General features: G+C 39.0%; 1 non-coding gene across 1 annotated transcript; it reads left to right on the top strand.

Annotated features, from left to right (window-relative positions):
- Positions 1 to 17,126: 17,126 nt before the first annotated feature.
- Positions 17,127 to 17,234, top strand: LOC118627295. Its single transcript, XR_004959059.1, has one exon. It is a non-coding gene; the product is annotated as a U6 spliceosomal RNA (small nuclear RNA).
- Positions 17,235 to 17,643: the final 409 nt, after the last annotated feature.

Raw genomic sequence — 17,643 nt, forward strand, 5'->3', positions numbered from 1 at the left:
CACTAAATAAATAAATAAACAATTAAAATCAATGAAGATGTAGGAGGAAATCAAAGTACAATAGAGTAGTTCCACCCTTTATCTGCAGTTTCACTTTCCACTGTCTCGGTTACCTGGGGTCAACCGCAGTCTAAAAGTACTAAACAGAAGATTCTAAAAACAAACAATTCACAATTTTAATTGCATGCCATTCTGAGTATGTCACTTCATCTCATCATGTAACCATTGTATCATCTCACATCATAACAAGAACAGTCAGTACATGATGATAAGATATTTTGAGGGAGAGAGAGAGAACACATTCATATAACTCTTATTCTAGTATATTGTTAGCATGGTTCTATTTTATTATTAGTTATTGTTGTTAATTTCTTATTGTACCTAATTTATAAAACTTTGTCATAGGTATGTATGTATTGGAAAAAATATGTGTATATACGGTTTATTTAGTATTATCCACAGTTTCAGGTATACAGTGGGGCTCTTGGGACAGATCCCCTCTGGATAAGGGCAACTATTCTATAGACAGTAACAAATGAACCTAACAGTGTGCCCATAAATAATGTAACAACACTGAAGGAGAGGAATGAGGAGGAAAAGAACTAATCTAAGTAACTGCAGAAAACAGTATTTTGACTATATACTATAAGGCTAAAGACAAAAAGAACTGTAAAACACCGTGCTCTGGTTGTGTTAACCATAGGGATTTGGGTTAGCAACTTTGAAACAAATTGTTCACACTAGAATTGAAGAAAAAAAATAAATACATTGTAAATTATAAGAGCTAGGCCTCTCTTTGTCAAAGAAATTACAAGTAAGAAAAAGAAGGCTAGCAGGAATCCTGCGGGGATGTATCCAAATTGCAGGAATTGGTACAAGCACACACACAAATAGATAGATACAGAAATGAATATAGAAGTTTGTGTGTGTGTTGATTAGTATGCAAACATATATTTCTAGATCTCTCCACTGAGAAGGCAATAGCACTGTAGCCGTGAGCATGCTTAGACTAAGACCTAGGTTTCCACATACAGTCATGCACTGCTGAACAATAGAGATATGTGCTAATAAATGCATCATTAGGCAATTTTGTTGTGCAAATATCATAGAGTGTACTTTACCAACCCAGATGGAATAGCCTACTACACACCTAGGCCACATGGTGTAGACTTGTAGCTAGGCTACAAAGTTGCGTAGCATGTTACTACACTGAATGCTATAGGCAATTGTAACACAATGGTAAGCACTTGTGTATCTAAACATATCTAAACATAGGAAGGTACGGTAAAAATATGGTATAAAAGATAAAAATGTCACACCTGTATAGGGCACTGACCATGAATGGAGCTTGCAGGAATGGAAGTTGCTCTGGGTGAGTCAGTGAGTGAGCAGTGAGTGAATGTAAAGACCTAGGACATGACTGTACACTGCTGTAGGCTTTATAAACATTGTACACGTAGACTACAAAGTTTATAAAATAATATGAAATTAAATCAAGCACAAGAGAAAATGATGCAATCAAGAGTCACAGTAACAATGTATGAAGCTGCTGCCAGCCTAACACAACATACTGCTTTACAGAAAACTTCTATTTTGTTAGTAGAAAGCATACATTCTAAAATAACAATAAAAAGTATAGTATAGCTGCCCTGGCCAGTTTGGCTCTGCGGTTAGAGCATCGGCCCACAGGCCAGAGAAGCCCTGGTTCGGTTCCCGCTAAGGTCACGTACCTCAGTTGCAGTTTGTCTCCGGCTGGGGTTGTGTGGGTGGCAGCCACTCGATTTGTCTCTCCTGCATCGATGTTTCTCTCTCTCTTCCTCCCTCTCTCCTTCCCACTCTATCTGAAGATAAATGCAAAAAGTGTCCTTGGGTGAGGATTAAAAAAAGAGTATAATATAGTAAATGCATAAATCAGTAACATAGTTGTTTATTATCATTATCAAGTATCATGTACTGTACATAATTGCACATGCTACACTTTTATACCATCTACAGCACCATAGGTTTCTTTACACCAGCATCATCTCCAGAATGTGAATAATGTGTTGTGCATATCGTTACCACATCTATGACATCATTCGGGGATAGGAATTTTATGGAACTACTGTAGTATATGCGGTCCATTGTTGGCCAAAATGTAGTTATGGTGTGCATGACCATATCATTCTCCAATAAGAGGACCCAGATCTCTTTGTACAAGTGTTTTATTCAAGGTCAGGGACAGGAAAAATACAAAATGAACCTGGAGTATGGTGGGGTGCAAGAAAGTAAAGAGGTGCTCAAAAAAGGGGGGTGCATATCAAAAAGACACAGTTTGACCAAAAGGGGAGTAACTTGAGAAACAAAATAAATAATGGCAGTATTGGATTGCAACCTACAGAACAAAACAAATAGGCATGAGTCCTGTGAACTGATGGTTGTTGGCACCAACTCAACGTCAACGAGAATCTCCAATTTGGGATGCAGTGAAGATGGAAAATTTTTCAGTGCAAAACAGCTCAGTTGTGACACAGCATGGCTGTGGAAAGAGCATGGCTGTGGAAAGAGCATGGCTGTGGAACGGGTCTGGGGCAAGATCCCTCTCTGCTCTGCTCCACATTGGTCTGCTTTACTCTGCTCTGGTTAGATAGCTTCAGTGTTTCAACTCAGCCAAGGAGACAGAGTGTTCATTCTTCAGGGGAAAAAGAAAGTGCATTCCCCAATTCAGAGGGGAGTTGGCTTATAAGGACAAAAGTCCCTCCTCCTGGTCCCTGAGTGGTCAGAAGAAAGCCACTCTGATTGGTTGGAGCTGCACAGCTCCATTTCAATGGTGAAAGTCACAGTTCTATTGATTGAAGGAGGATTCGAGGAACTCCTTTATAATGGCAAAAACACAGTGCAGGCGGGAAGTTCAGTGCATCCTTCTCCATGAAGGGCAGTTTGCATGAGGCCCTTGTACAGAAATGGTTGCTAGGCTATTTTTTGTTTTTTGTTTTTGGTATTTTTTTTTTTAGTTTAGTTAGCCACTAGGAACCCTTCTTAGTATGTCCCCACAACTCAAGGTTCCCAGTCCATAGTGATATAAATAAATAATTTAGCCTAGCCGATGTGGCTAAGTGGTTGAGTGTGGACCCCTGCACCAGGAGGTCACGGTTCTATTCCAGGTTAGGGTACATGCCCAGGTTGTGGGCCAATTTCTAGTGTGGGGCATGCAGGAGGTGGCCAATCGATGTTTTCTCTTATCCATGTTTCTATCTCTCTTCTTCTCCCTTTCTCTCTCTCTAAAATCAATAAAGAAAAAAATTAATAAATAATTTAATAAATTTAAAAATGAGTAATAACATAGAGCTCTAAATTCCAACTAATACATGTAGAAAAAGTGAGGGAAATTTCAAAAAATCAATATTAGGTGAACTCTATAGTAATCATTTTTGTAGAATAATCCACTAATGTATGCTAAAATTAATGTGTGTAAGTTTGAGAAGAAATAGGGATATTTACGGAGTCTCAAAGTAACATTGGGTGCTGTCCAAAATAAATACAGAGATTTTTGGTCCACACAGAAAGGTTCTTGATATTTGCTTTGTCCAATATGTCCACACTTCACTTAGAAAATGTCCCTGGGTTCAAAAAACCCATAATGTTTATTTCGACTTTTGCTTTATAGGAGTCATACCACAAAAAAATATTATCATGTTTTATTGGTCCAAAAATTATGTTTTGGCTGTATTGCCAATTATAACCCTCGTCATCTGCATAGCCTAGCTGGTAATAGCATATGGGTTAAAGTAAATGGGTTAGCGTGGACCAAATGTCTCCATCCATGTTGGAATAGGACCAAATGTCCTGCAAGGCTCAACGTTTATCCCCCACGATATGTATTAATCTTGAAAGAAAAAGTAGTAATTTAAAGTAGAAGAATATTGTAGACACCACCTTAACTAAGTGATTAAGGTTAACATTACCAGGATAGACCTATTATATCATGTACTCCTAGTTATCACTCACTGAGAAAGGCACATCACTTCTGTCTTGCCAAAAATGTGTAACCTTTACCTAACCTTGAGAAGACATTAGACAAACTCAAACTGAAGGATATTTTACAAAATAACTGATCAGAATTATTCAAAAGTGTCAAAGTCATGAAAGACAAGAAAAGAATAAGGACATGTCACGGACTGAAGAAGATTAAGGAGTCAACTAAATATAATGTGGGCTTGTATGGATCCTTGGACAGACAAAGAAATTAGTAGAAAAACTGATGACATTTGAATGGCGGCTGTTCTTTAGTTAATAATATTGCACCAATGTTATTTCTAGTTTTTATGATTATATTATGGTTATAGGAAATGTTAATATTAAAGGACAATGGGTCAAAGGTATATGAGAACTCTGCAGTACATTTGCAACTTTTCTGTAAATCTAAAATTATTGAAAAATAAAAACTTAAAGGAAAGCCTATGAACAAAGGAAATCCCAAACAGGGTGGCTTTGCTAACAAATTCTTTTTAAATATCAGAGAAATAAGTAATAATAACTTTACACAAACCCTTTAAGAATGCATTCCAGCTCGAGATCAGGTTAACTTCTACACAAAACTCAACAAGGACATTGTAAGACAAGAAAGGAAAAGAATAAACCAATACCAACATATATAAAAATCTTTTTTTATTATTAATTTATTTATTTTTGTTACAGATGTTTCTCCTTTTTCCCCCACTGATTCCCCCTTCCCCCTCCCTCCCTGCCCTGTCCCCAGTTTTATTGTCCATGTCCATTGTTCATGCATACATGCATATAAGTTCTGTGGTTTATCTCTCCCCCACCACCCCCTCTTCTGGGGATTGTCAGTCTCAGTCTGTACCCCACTTCCACATCTCTGGGTCTACCCCATTCCTCAGACTGTTATGTTCATTATATTCCACAAATAAGTGAGATCATATGATACTTGCCTTTCTCTGTTTGACTTGTTTCGCTTAGGATGATACTTTCCAGGTCCCTCCCTCTATGTCATCTCAAAGGATAAGAGATCTTTCTTTCTTACAGCTGCATAGTACTCCATTGTGTATATGTACCACTGCTTTTTTATCCATTCATCTACTGATGGACATTTGGGCTGTTTCCAGATCTTAGCTGTTGTAAATAGCGCTGCTACGAACATGGGGGTACATATATTCTTTCTGATTGGTGTTTCAGGCTTCTTAGGGTATATTCCTAGAATTGGGATCACTAGGTCAAATGGAAGTTCAATTTTTAATTTTTTGAGGTAACATCATATTGTTTTCCATAGTCGCTGCACCAGTCTGCATTCCCACCAGCAGTGCACTAGAGTCCCCTTTTCTCCACACCCTGGCCAACACTTGTTGTTTGATGACTTGTTGATGGCGGCCATTCTGACAGGTGTGAGGTGATACCTCATTGTTGTTTTAATTTGCATCTCTTTGATGATTTGTGATGTTGAACATTTCTTCATATGTCTCTTAGTCATTTGTATGTCCTGTTTGGAGAGGTGTCTATTTAGTTCCTCTGCCCATTTTTTAATTGGGTTCTTTGTCTTCCTTTTGTTGAGTTGTATGAGCAATATTGGAAATTAACCCCTTATCTGATATATCATTGGCAATGATGCTCTCCCATACAGTGGGTTGCCTTTCTATTTTGATGATTGTATCTTTTGCTGCATATACAAAAATCTTAAGCACAGTATTAGCAAACTGAATCTACCAATAAATAAAAAGGATAGTAAATAACAATGACAAGTTTATGGTAATAGTGCAAGGTGCTTTCACAATAGAAAAGCAATATAATTTGACATATTAATAAACAAAAATTATAAAAATAATGTAATACCAATATAAGAAGAATACACTTAATAAAATTTGCCAATCTCCCATAATTTAATAAAATAAAAATGTTAACAAACTAGGAATAGAAGAAACATCCTTAATCTGGTTACTAATAATTAAGTTAATTAATTAATTAATGCCTAATGTATGCACCATACTTATGATGTAATATTGAAAAATGTTTGCAAGATCAAGAGCTATTACAAGCTCTATTCAACATTATACTGAAATTCTTAGTTCAGACATGCAATAAGTCAAGATATAAAAATAAAAGACATAGCCCTGGCCAGTGTGGCTCAATTGGTTGAGCATCATCCCATCCACCAGGAGGTTGCTGGTTCAATATCTTATCAGGGCACATGCCTGGGGTGCAGGCTCAGTCTCCAGTAGGGGATGTGCAGGAGGCAGCCAATCCATGTTTTTCTATCACATCAATATTTCTCTCTCTCTCTCTCTCTCTCTCTCTCTCTCTCTCTCTCTCTCTCTTCCTCTTCTTTCTCCTCTCTTTCAAATCAATAAAAACATGTTAAAAAATAAAAGGCATAAGAGTTAGAAAAAAAATAAACAGATATTTGCATAAGCATGATTGTGTATGTGGAAAATACAGAAGAATAGACAAACACACTGGTAGCCTTAATAACGTGAGGTGAGCAAGTTCAGTGGATAAAAGGTAAATTGCCACAAATTAATTAGGCATAAGAACAAAACAAAACTAATAATAAAATATTTATAATACCATTTACAATGACATCAATATACATGTAAAACTTAGGGATAAATCTATCATAGGATGTTTAAGAATAAAACTAACTAAATGGTCAAAACATACCAAGTTCAGAAATAGAAGGACTTTATCATAAAGATATTATATCTGCCTGGATACAATCAAGAGGAAAAAAAAAACGCATGGTAATTTGATCTGGGAAAGTTTAATATAAAGAACTATTTATAACAACAGACTATTGCAGCAATGAGGAATTGTCTAAAAGTAAAAACTCCAGTAGTTAGCAGATAAAAGGAGTAATCTTGCCCTTAGGGTGAAACAGAACACACAGGAAGAGCTCCCAGCAGGGGTAAGATCTATACCTTGGTTATGGCCATGGCTCACTAAGAAGTGAAGAAGGGTATGTGTTGCTGCACTTGTGGAAATTGATAGAAATTCACCCTCTAGCGTGCTGGAGAAAGCTGCTCAGAGAGGTTTCTCACTGGAGTCACGCTGCTATAAAACCATCCAAGAGAGGGGAGGGGGATACTAGGGAAGGTGCTTGCCACTGTGCCCTGCCAGGAGCCTGGCACTGGAATAGCTGTGTGTTCTGCAGGAGCCGGACCCTGGAGAAGCCACACATGCTTCAGAACTTGCAGAACCTGGAAGCAACCCCTTCTCTTGTAATGTCTCTCCAGTGCCCTCTACTGACAAAGCTTAACTTCATGCCATCTAGCAAAAAAAATTTAAAGAAATATTTCTATTTTCAAAGACTAGACAACAGAGTAAATTTGGAGGTAAGAGGCAAGAAGTTAATAACTGGAACAGAAGATCAACAACAAAACTGGAGAACTCACTATCATAAAACTATTTTAAAACCACCACAAATATGACAGTGTGTTACTGATGAAAGATAGACAAACTGACCAACTGAACAGAAGAGTCCAAATGCAGACTCACCTACAGAGTCACTTAATTAATGACAAACACCCACTGCAGTACAGTGAAGACAGGATGGTTTATTCAATAAATAGTTCTGAGTCAATTGGATAGTCATTGGAAAAAAATATAATTCTGATCCATATTCCAAAATCAATTCTAAATGGATTGCAAATTTGAATATGAAAGGTAAAACAATCACACTTTTAGAAAAAAATTGTATAACAACATTTGCAGGCCCTGGAGTAAGCAAAACATTCTTAAATAGGATATAAGAGTGCTAACCATAAAAAAACTAAAAAAGTGAAAAATATTAAAATTAAGGATTTCTTATCCAAGACGCACTATCGGGAACAAAAATACATTCCACAAACTTGAAGAAGAGATTTCTATCTTATATATTGACCAGATAACTCATATCCAGACTATTTCAAGAACATTTACAAATCAGGATAAAAATCCAATAGAAAAATGAACCCTTTAAAATGGCCAGTAGACATATGCAACTTTATAAGTCATCAAGAAGATGAAAATTAAAACCACAGTGAAATACCACTACTCACCTATTAAACCAATTAAAATGAAGAAGACCAACCAAGTGTTGGCTAGAATGCGGCACAATGGAGATTCTGGTTGTGGATACAAATTAGTACAACCACTTTAAAAGCAGCAGTCAATTTCAGTGAAAGCTGAGCATATGTGTACCTATGACCCAGCAATTCCACTACCTATACATTTTCATATGCATATTCATTATAGGACATGCACAAGAATGTTCTTTGCAATACTGTTTGTAATTGTCCCAGAACACTGTACAGCAGTAAAACAAAAGAACTGTATGTACAACACAATATGTGTAAATGAATCCCATAAACATAAAGTAAAATAAAGCAGATGCAAAAGGAACATATACTGTATGTATACTGTATGATTTAACAAAGTTTAAGCATAGTCAAAACCTACCTGTGGTGTTAAAAATCAGAATAACGGTTGCCCTTACATGGGTAGTGACTAGAAATGGGGACAAGGGAAATGTTCTGGGGACAAGTTATATTCGTATCCTTGTCTGGGTGCTGGTTACATAGATAAGGTCAATGTGTTGTGATTCATTGAGCTATACACTTTTGCTTTGTACGCTTTTCTGTATGTGCTATATTTTAATAAATTGTTTTTAAGAAGTATAAAAGAAAAGCAAACAAAAACACAAACATGATAGCATCAAATTAGTGAATATGGTATAATTAATTTACAATTCACATGTACTGGGCCTATGAAAAAAATCTAACTAGCTCTAGCTACAGTCTTCATTTGGAATAAATGTTCTCCTGCCACAAGGGGGTTCTCTTGCTACACTCCTTCATTTATTACACCACATATTTTCTAGATCTAGGTGTTCTAATGAGTTTTACCTATTTATTTTTAAGGGTTTAATAAGGCACACTCTGCTGAAATCTGTAAACCTACAGAATATAATATAAAGCATGAAGTCTCTCCACTATTACTCTGAAAATGATCATCCAAAAAGTACAGGAAATTCAAAAAGTTAAAAATGTTTAGCTTTAGATATATAGTTAATAGGTGTGGTAATCAATGCATGTAGAAAACTATTGCTTCAGTGACGGGAAAGTATGACTGGACCTGCCCTGACTTCAAGAGACCTGCAAGCAATTTGACCTTTGTGCCCAGGAGGGCTGCAAGTGACCTGATGGGATATCTGAGCCATTGTGCTCCAGGCAGAGAACTTCCCCCACCCAGGGTGCAGGTCAAGAATCACTGGGCAGCAGACGAAGGGATGCTCGGAAAATCGCCGCACTGCAGCTTTTATCTGATTACTCTTTTTCCCTGAATTCCAAACCCTTTACCTACACTTTTCTTCTCTTTATAAAAAGGGTTGGCTCGAGCCCTAACCCATTTGGCTCAGCGGTTGGGGGTTGGGGTGTTGGCCCACAGACCAAAGGTCCTGGGTTCAATTCCAGTCAAGGGCATGTACCTCGGTTGCGGTTAGTCCTGGTCCCTGATCAGGGTCGTGCGGGAGGCAACTAATTGGATGTGTCTTTCTCACATCGATGTTTCTCTCTCTCTCTCTCTCTCTCTCTCTCTCTCTCTCTCTCTCTCTCTCTCTCTCCCCCCCACTCTGTCTGAAGATAAATGGAAAAAGAATATCCTTGGGTGAGGACTAAAAAGAGTTGGCTTGAGATGAGATGGAAGATGGTCTTTTCAGGGTACATAACCTGCCATCTTCTCAGATTGCTGGACATCTGAATAAAGCATCCATAAAGATTCAGAAACAAAGAAAGAAAGAAAGAAAAAGTACTGGAATGTATTTCTCCAAAAACTGTGCTAGAAAGTACATCCTAATTTAATATTTAAATCTGGTCATTCTAGCCTTTATTCTTGCTCTGCCTCTGAGGACCAAATTTCTCTGTTTTGAACAGAGTATAAATGTCTATTAAGGAACTGAGGATTTTTTTTTTTTTTTTTATCAATTACATCCAGTCTCAAACTATTCTTAAACTGACAGCTGAGTAACACCCACAGATGGTTTATTCTAGGTGCTGTCATGTCTAAACCATTTGTATAACCACAATGCCAGACTCCATTAATTCTATGTTAATCCTTATTAACTTTCTGTTACATTTAGATAATCGTGCCCTGGCTGGGTAGCTCAGTGGGTTAGAGCGTCATCCCGATGCACTAGGGTTTAGGGTTTGGGCTCTGGTCAAGGCACATACAAGAAGGAACCAGTAAATGTATAAATAAGGAGAATAATAAAGTGATATTTCTCTCTCCCCTTCCTTTCTCTCTCTAAAATCAATAAATATTTTTTTAAAATTGAGACAATCATTTTAATTATCATGATATATGTAACCTAATTCTGTTATCAAACTAGATTCCACAAATCTTGTGTTATCATAATTGTACCTCATACCTCATAACATGACTAGCAAGTAGTAATAACCCAATAATATTCCATTGATTTGATTTGGTGAAATAATATATTTTGGAGGTAAAGCCAGGAGAACTGGCTGATGGATTATATATACGACAGGCAGAAAGAGAGAAACAAAGAGCAACTTCCTACATTTTTTTCTTAAGCAATTGACTATATGGAGGTATCATCTTCTGAACCAAAGGGAAACTGAGGAAAGTTCAGGCTTGGTACACAAATCCAAAAGACCCTTTTTGGATGTACCAAGTTAGATGTTAAACAACAGTGTGGCATGTTTTTCAGTTGGCGGTTTGTTAGACGTAGGAGAGTCGCAGAGCGCCTCCAGGCACCTGTCACTTCGTGACTTGTTCATCCCTTCTTCCCCTCCCCTCTCTCTGTCTGCAAGCTAGTTTTTGGAAACTCCAGCAAACTACATATCATAGGTTGTATTTAGATAATGTTCAGTCATTCATTCCTCTACTCCCACAGCCTAGCACGCCCCCAAACAGCCATTACTTACAACAAAGAATGCAATTTGACTTCTGCCTTATATGTTGTATATGTATTCATTGCATTCCTTTCCCCAGAGTGTAGAAAGTCGTTGAGAATCAAGAACTGTTTATTGTATATTTTTGTTTTACCTGAAATAATGCTAATATTTATATAAAATAGGATACTTAAATAGAGATTATATAAACTGTTATCATTCAAAAAAAAATATCTTTTAAGCCAGCCCAAGCACCAAAACAATGACAGTTTTTTAATAAGGCAGATACTCATTGTTTGCCGGACTTAAAATGTTTTCTCCACTAACCTGATAAGTCAACCCTAGCAGCCAAATCGGTTTTGCAGAACAGATGGCAATTTACCTAAACTGGAATTAGACACCACTTAAATATCATTTATGCTGGATGATTTTGCTTTCTGATTTAAAGAAAACTACTTCTAATTTTAATTAAAATGTAAAATAATGAGTAGTTTAGGAGAGAAAAGGACAGAGAGAGAGGGAGACAGGGAGGGAGCAAAGAAAAGAAACAGATTACAGAGCAATACATTGGTATGTTTATAAGCATTTAGGTCTGCTGGGAATTACAGTTTTTATATCTTAGAGAAATTGTAAATGAAATCTTTAGTATTACAGTTTGTTAGTGATAGATATATATATTCCTCACCCAAGGACATGCTTAGAGAGAGGAGGGAGGGATCAAAGAATGGAGAGAGAGAGAGAGAGACATTGATTGGTTGCCTTCTGTACTTGCCCTGACCAGTATCGAATCCACAGCCCAGGTATGTGCCCTGACCAGAAGTTGAACAGGTAACCTTTTGATGCACAGGGTGACACTCAATTGAGCCACTCCGTCCGGGAGTAAAAGTATATTTTAATAATGACAGTACCACAGGCAACAAATATATCTTCTTAGCATGGAAATCACCTACAAAATTACAAATGTTAAAACAATTATAAAAAAAATTCTCTTTCTTTCTATAAAGTGGTTATGAACTCATTTGGTGTTTGAGTTTAAAGAAATACATTACAGATTCCACTGGATCACCAAATCATTGACAATAGAAATGACAATAGAAATGATATGTATAAAGTTTCTATTATTAGTCAAGTCTGGTTTCAATTCAGTGATAGTAGTATGCTGTAGAAAACAACATGGTGCATTGAAAACCATTTTTGCAGCCAGTAGGGTTTGCACTATAATCTTTAGTTCCATTTGGTTTTGCTTAGATTAATCAAATATTAATCCTGTCTCTCTGTCTACTTCAGCAAATTATCAAAGTTCTAGCTTATTAAATCTCCTGAAAAACTTCCAAGAAACTTGAATAAAATATTCAGAGGATTATATTGATCAAGATTTACTTTTTACTGTTCTAGGAAGCCAAATTTTAAAATACTTTATTTGTATTATTCATAGTCCCTATTATCTTGCATTAGATTCCAGTAAATCTGAGCAGTCCATTAAGGATCAAGAAATAGAGGATTAACAGTTTATAAAAGGTTGGAGAATTGGGCAAAGAAATTTTAAAACTATTTTCCACTATGATTGATTAACCAAATCATTATTGAACATCTCTTATGGGCCTTGTTACTGAGCTGAGCACTGGGGAGAGAGTGGTGTACAGAATAAATAAAGGCCCTGTCCTCACAGAGCTTTCCACGTAGTGCAGGACAGATCTTGAATGTATATTCACACAAATGTGTGTATATTACAGATGACGATCATAACTATTTAAGTCTCCAACTTTGTTCGTCACCCAACAGAACTATTTTTTAGATGTTTGCATCAGGATAGTCCCAGAAATATAACATTGAATCCGGTTGGATGGAAAATTTGCAAGTTTGAATACAATGGGATCAGACCATACATATGAATAGAGAGAGAGGAGAAACAATATTGTCATAATCATTGAATTATAGTGACTTTAGACCACATACTAGCCAGTGGCTTTGAGGCATAATTTAAAATCTGTTTCCTGGTGTCTTCTTAAATCTTCAGCACTTTATAGATATGTGCAGTTGCCCAGCTGGCATGGCTCAGTGGACTGAGGCTCATCCCATGGACTGAGAGGTCCCAGTTTGATTCCCCATCAGGGCACATGCCCAGGGTTTCCAGCTGATCCACAGTAGAGGACATGCAGGAGGCAGCCAATCAATGTTTCTCTCTCACATCAATGTTTCCATCTTTCTCTCCCTACCTCTCTCTATAAAAAAGTCAATTAAAGAAAAACAATAAAGATATGTGCAGTGAGAATACTGCATCTGAGTATCTTTTACTTTCAATCTCTGTTTCTCAAATCCTGATCACTAAGATTATTTCCAACTCACCATTTAATCCTATATCGATGACAGGTGAAGGATAGTCTGACAAAACTGATGCAGGACAATTTAGTTTTGGATATAGGTCATATATTCAATACCGTGTAAGCATTACGTTGTTGTTGTTGTTGTTTTTAACACAATAGATAATTTATAAGAGCATAAGATTTTTTATAATTCCATTTCATAAGCATGTATACTCTCCAGCTTCTTAATATCTTTGCTAATACAATATAAAATTTGTTTGGTCATATTAGACACAACTTCATTTAAATTTTTTTAATCATTTTTATTAATTTGTTTTTGTTACAGTTGTTTTTCCTTATTCCCCTATTGACACCCTTCTCCCACCCCCCTCCCTCATCCCCAACTTTGTTGTCTATGTCCATTGGTTATGCATACATTCATATAAATTCTGTGGATTATCTCTTCCCCCACAACACCCATTCTTCTGAGGTTTGTCAGTCTGTACCCTACTTCTATGTCTCTGGGTAAATATTGTTCATCAGTTTGTTTAGTTCATTATATTCCATAAATAAGTGAGATCATGTTATATTTGTCTTTCTCTGCTTGGCTTCTTTCGCTTAGCATAATACTCTCCAGTTCCCTCCATGCCATCTTAAAGGATAAGAGATCTTTCTTTCTTACAGCTGCATAGCATTCCATTGTTTACATGTACCATGGATTTTTATCAAATACAAATGGCCAAGAGACATGAAAAAATGCTCAACATCACTAATCATCAGAGAGATGCAAATTAAAACAACTATGAGGTATCACCTCACACCTGTCAGAATGGCCACCATCAACAAATCATCAAACAACAAGTGTTGGCAAGGGTGTGGAGAAAAGGGGACTCTAGTACACTGCTGGTGGGAATGCAGACTGGTGCAGCCACTATGGAAAACACTATGGTGTTACCTTAAAAAGTTAAAAATTGAATTGCCATTTGACCCAGTGATCCCACTTCTAGGAATATACACTAGGAAGCCTGAAAAACCAATCAGAAAGAATATATGTACCTCTATGTCCATTTAAAATTTTAAAGTATGCAGACTAAATTTTGACCAGAAGATGGCGGCAGGCAGCACCGGAGGGAGGGTGAGAGTGTGAAAGTGTAAGCGAGTGTGTGAGAGAGTGTGAGTGGACATGAAGGTGGAAGAACAAACCTGAGCAGTGCAGAGTCGCGGAGCAAAAGGTTCCTGTGCTGTGGACGGAGCAGCCAGCTACTGCAGTCAGCGGCCCTTAGGGCGCTTCTCCCTGCACCTCAGGGAGGTCCCACCATTTTGGAAGATCCCGGGTCTTCCCTGGGAGGAGGCAGTGGGAGCAGCTAGGGCCCAGCAACCTGAGCCACCAGCACACCTGGCAAATCAGACCAGTGGACACTCTGTGTCAACACAGACCGGTGCACAGTAGTGGAGCTCCCAAGGTGCTGGTCAGCCTGGAGCCCAGCACCATCCCCCATAGTAGCAGCCTGATCAGAGTCCAGATATACCCCCAGCAACAGAGGCTGGGGAGCAGACATCCATCCCCAGGCAACAGAAGCACAGACCAGCAGCTGAGACCCATCTCCAAAAACTACAGCAAAAACTGAGCAGGAGTTGAGCCCCACAGGGCAGCAGCACTCCCCAGCCACCAGTGGCAGGACCTGGGTCTCCACAGAGGCCTGTGCAGTCCAGTAGCCCACAAAAGCAGTGGGAAGCCAGAGCCTGAGAGAAACTGGTGCAATCCACCTGCCCGCCCTCGGGAACTGCAGAGTGCAGGGGCACCAGAGAGGCCTGTGCTACCCTGCAGCCCATAACATAGACATAGAGCCGGGTTCCCAAAAGGACTGTATGATCCAGTTACCCGCTGGACCTTCAGGGTGCGGGGGCACCAGAAAGGCCTGTGTGACCGAGCTGTGCACAAGATAGGCATAGAGGATGTGAAAAATGAGGCAGAGTGAATAGAAGCTACACAGACCATCTCCAAGGACCAAAAGGGAATTACAACTTAAATAAAGACAAATCCTTGGAGAAAAACACCAGGACAGGACCATATAACCAGGGACACTGGTAGGATCTTTGGAGGCCCAAGAGGGTGGTGGGCTGGGAGCCCATGGACAGCAGCAGTCTTAGCTGTGAGCAGCGCCCTTGGGGAATAAAGATCAAGGCCCCTCCACAGCCCAGAGAACCCAGACAGAGCATTAAAATAGCCACAGCCAGTCACCTCGGGGCTACGGCAGAGGGAGGGCGGACTGGGCCAGAACTCTGTAGGGACACTTGGGATTTGGAGGGCACTCAGAGTTTTTGATGAGTCAAGAGCACAAAAAACAGTGGCCAGTGTGCTTCTTCCCAGAGCTGTGGGGAAAAGCTGCACCCCCCCCCCCCGAGATTCAGCCTTTCCTAGGTGAGGCAAAGAAATGAAAATTGAGGCTCATTAACAATCAGCATCTACCCACCTTCTGGAAATCCTCTTATGCAGAACACCAGGGCTACATCCCAAGGCACTGAGTAACTGAGACTACTAGCCACCAGGAAAAAGCTAGAGGATAACTGAACTTTTCCTGGGCTTGCAAATCTACCCAGGAAAGTGAGACTTTACAGTGGTTTTTAACGTGGGCCCACTCAGACTCATCCAAACCTCGTAGAGGGAGCCACAAACAGCAGAACACCAACACCCACAGGAAAAATTTGGCAGGCTCCAAAACCCACTGAGATAGCCAAAATGGTGAAACAAAGAAACTGATCCCAAATGAAAGAACAAGAGAACTCTATGGAAGATGAGATCAATGAAATGCAGCTAAACAAATTATCAGAGGTAGAGTTCTGAGCCACGATCTTAAGGAAGGTCAATAACATGAGTAAGGATATCAGCACCATGAGTAAAGATATAGAAACATTGAAAATCAACCAAGTGGAAATGAAGAATGTCATAGCAGAAATTAAGAACACATTGGAAGGAATAACTAGCAGAGTAGAGGAAGCTGAGGACCGTATCAGTGAATTAGAAGAGAGGGTAGAAAAAAAAAATCAACCAATCAGAAAACCAAAAGGAAAAAACAATTAAAAAACAGGAAGACAGCTTAAGAGGACTATGGGACAACTGGAAACATAATAACATTCGCATCATAAGAGTCTCCGAAGAGGAAGAAAATCGTCAAGGGTTAGAGAATATATTTGAAGAAATTCTGAAAGAAAACTTTCCTAACTTGGTGAAGGAAGAAGGCATTCAAGTTCAAGAAGCACAGAGAGCCCCAAGTAAGAACAACCCAAACAGGCCCACACAAAGACACATAGTAATTTAAATGCCAAAAATTAAAGACAAAGAGAGAATCCTAAAGGCAGCAATAGATAAGCAACAGGTTACCTACAAAGGAAGCCCCTTAAGGCTCTCAGCTGACTTCTCAACAGAAACATTACAGACCAGAAGGGAGTGGCATAAAGTAATCAAGGTTATGAAAAACAAGGATCTGAATCCAAGACTACTCTATCCAGCAAGGCTATCATTCAAAATAGAAGGTCAAATAAAGAGCTACCCAGGCAAAAAAAAAAAAAGGCTAAGGGAATATATTAAATATATTAAGACCAAACCAGCACTGCAAGATGGGCTAAAAGGAAAATATAACCACACTAAACAAAAATGGCAATAAATAAGTACCTATCAATTATCACCTTAAATGTGAATGGTTTGAATGCTTCGATAAAAAGACACAGAGTAGCTGACTGGATAAGAAAGCATGACTCATAAAAATGTTGTTTACAAGAAACCTACATCACAACAAAAGACTCACATAGGTTAAAAGTGAAGGGATGGAAAAAATCTTTCAAGCAAACGGAAAGCAAAGAAAAGCTGGGGTAGCAATACTCATATCTGATAAAGTAGATTTCAAAACGAAGACCATAACTAGAGACAAAGACGGCCACTACAGTGCTCTCTTTGGCAGCACATATACTAAAAATTGGAACGATACAGAGAAGATTAGCATGGCCCCTGCGCAAGGATGACACGCAAATTCGTGAAGCGTTCCATATTTTTATTACAACTATAACACAGACAAGTCGACGGGAAAAACCAACAGAAAAGCAGCTTGCGAGGACCATACAACGAGGGACACTGACTCCATCCCGGTAGGCTTGCGAAGGCGCGAGACGGGGCTGGGAGCCCAGGTCAGCAGGTCGGCAGCTCGGCAGCGGCCTTAGCTGTAAGCGGCAGCCCCACAGCGCAGAGCCGGGACAGAGGCTGAAACAGCCACAGCCACTCACCTTGGGCTCCGGCAGAGGGAGGGCGGACTGGACTGGAACTGTGTCGGGACACTCGGGGTTTGGAGGGCGCTCAGAGCTTTGGCTGAGTGCAGCCACTCAGGACGGTGGCCTTATTGCTCCTTCCCAGGGCTCTGAGGAGAGGCAGCAGCCCCTCCCTCGGAGATCCAACCCCAACCTGTGGG

This window comes from Molossus molossus, unplaced genomic scaffold (assembly GCF_014108415.1).
Source record: "Molossus molossus isolate mMolMol1 unplaced genomic scaffold, mMolMol1.p scaffold_m16_p_12, whole genome shotgun sequence".
Lineage (NCBI taxonomy): Eukaryota > Metazoa > Chordata > Mammalia > Chiroptera > Molossidae > Molossus > Molossus molossus.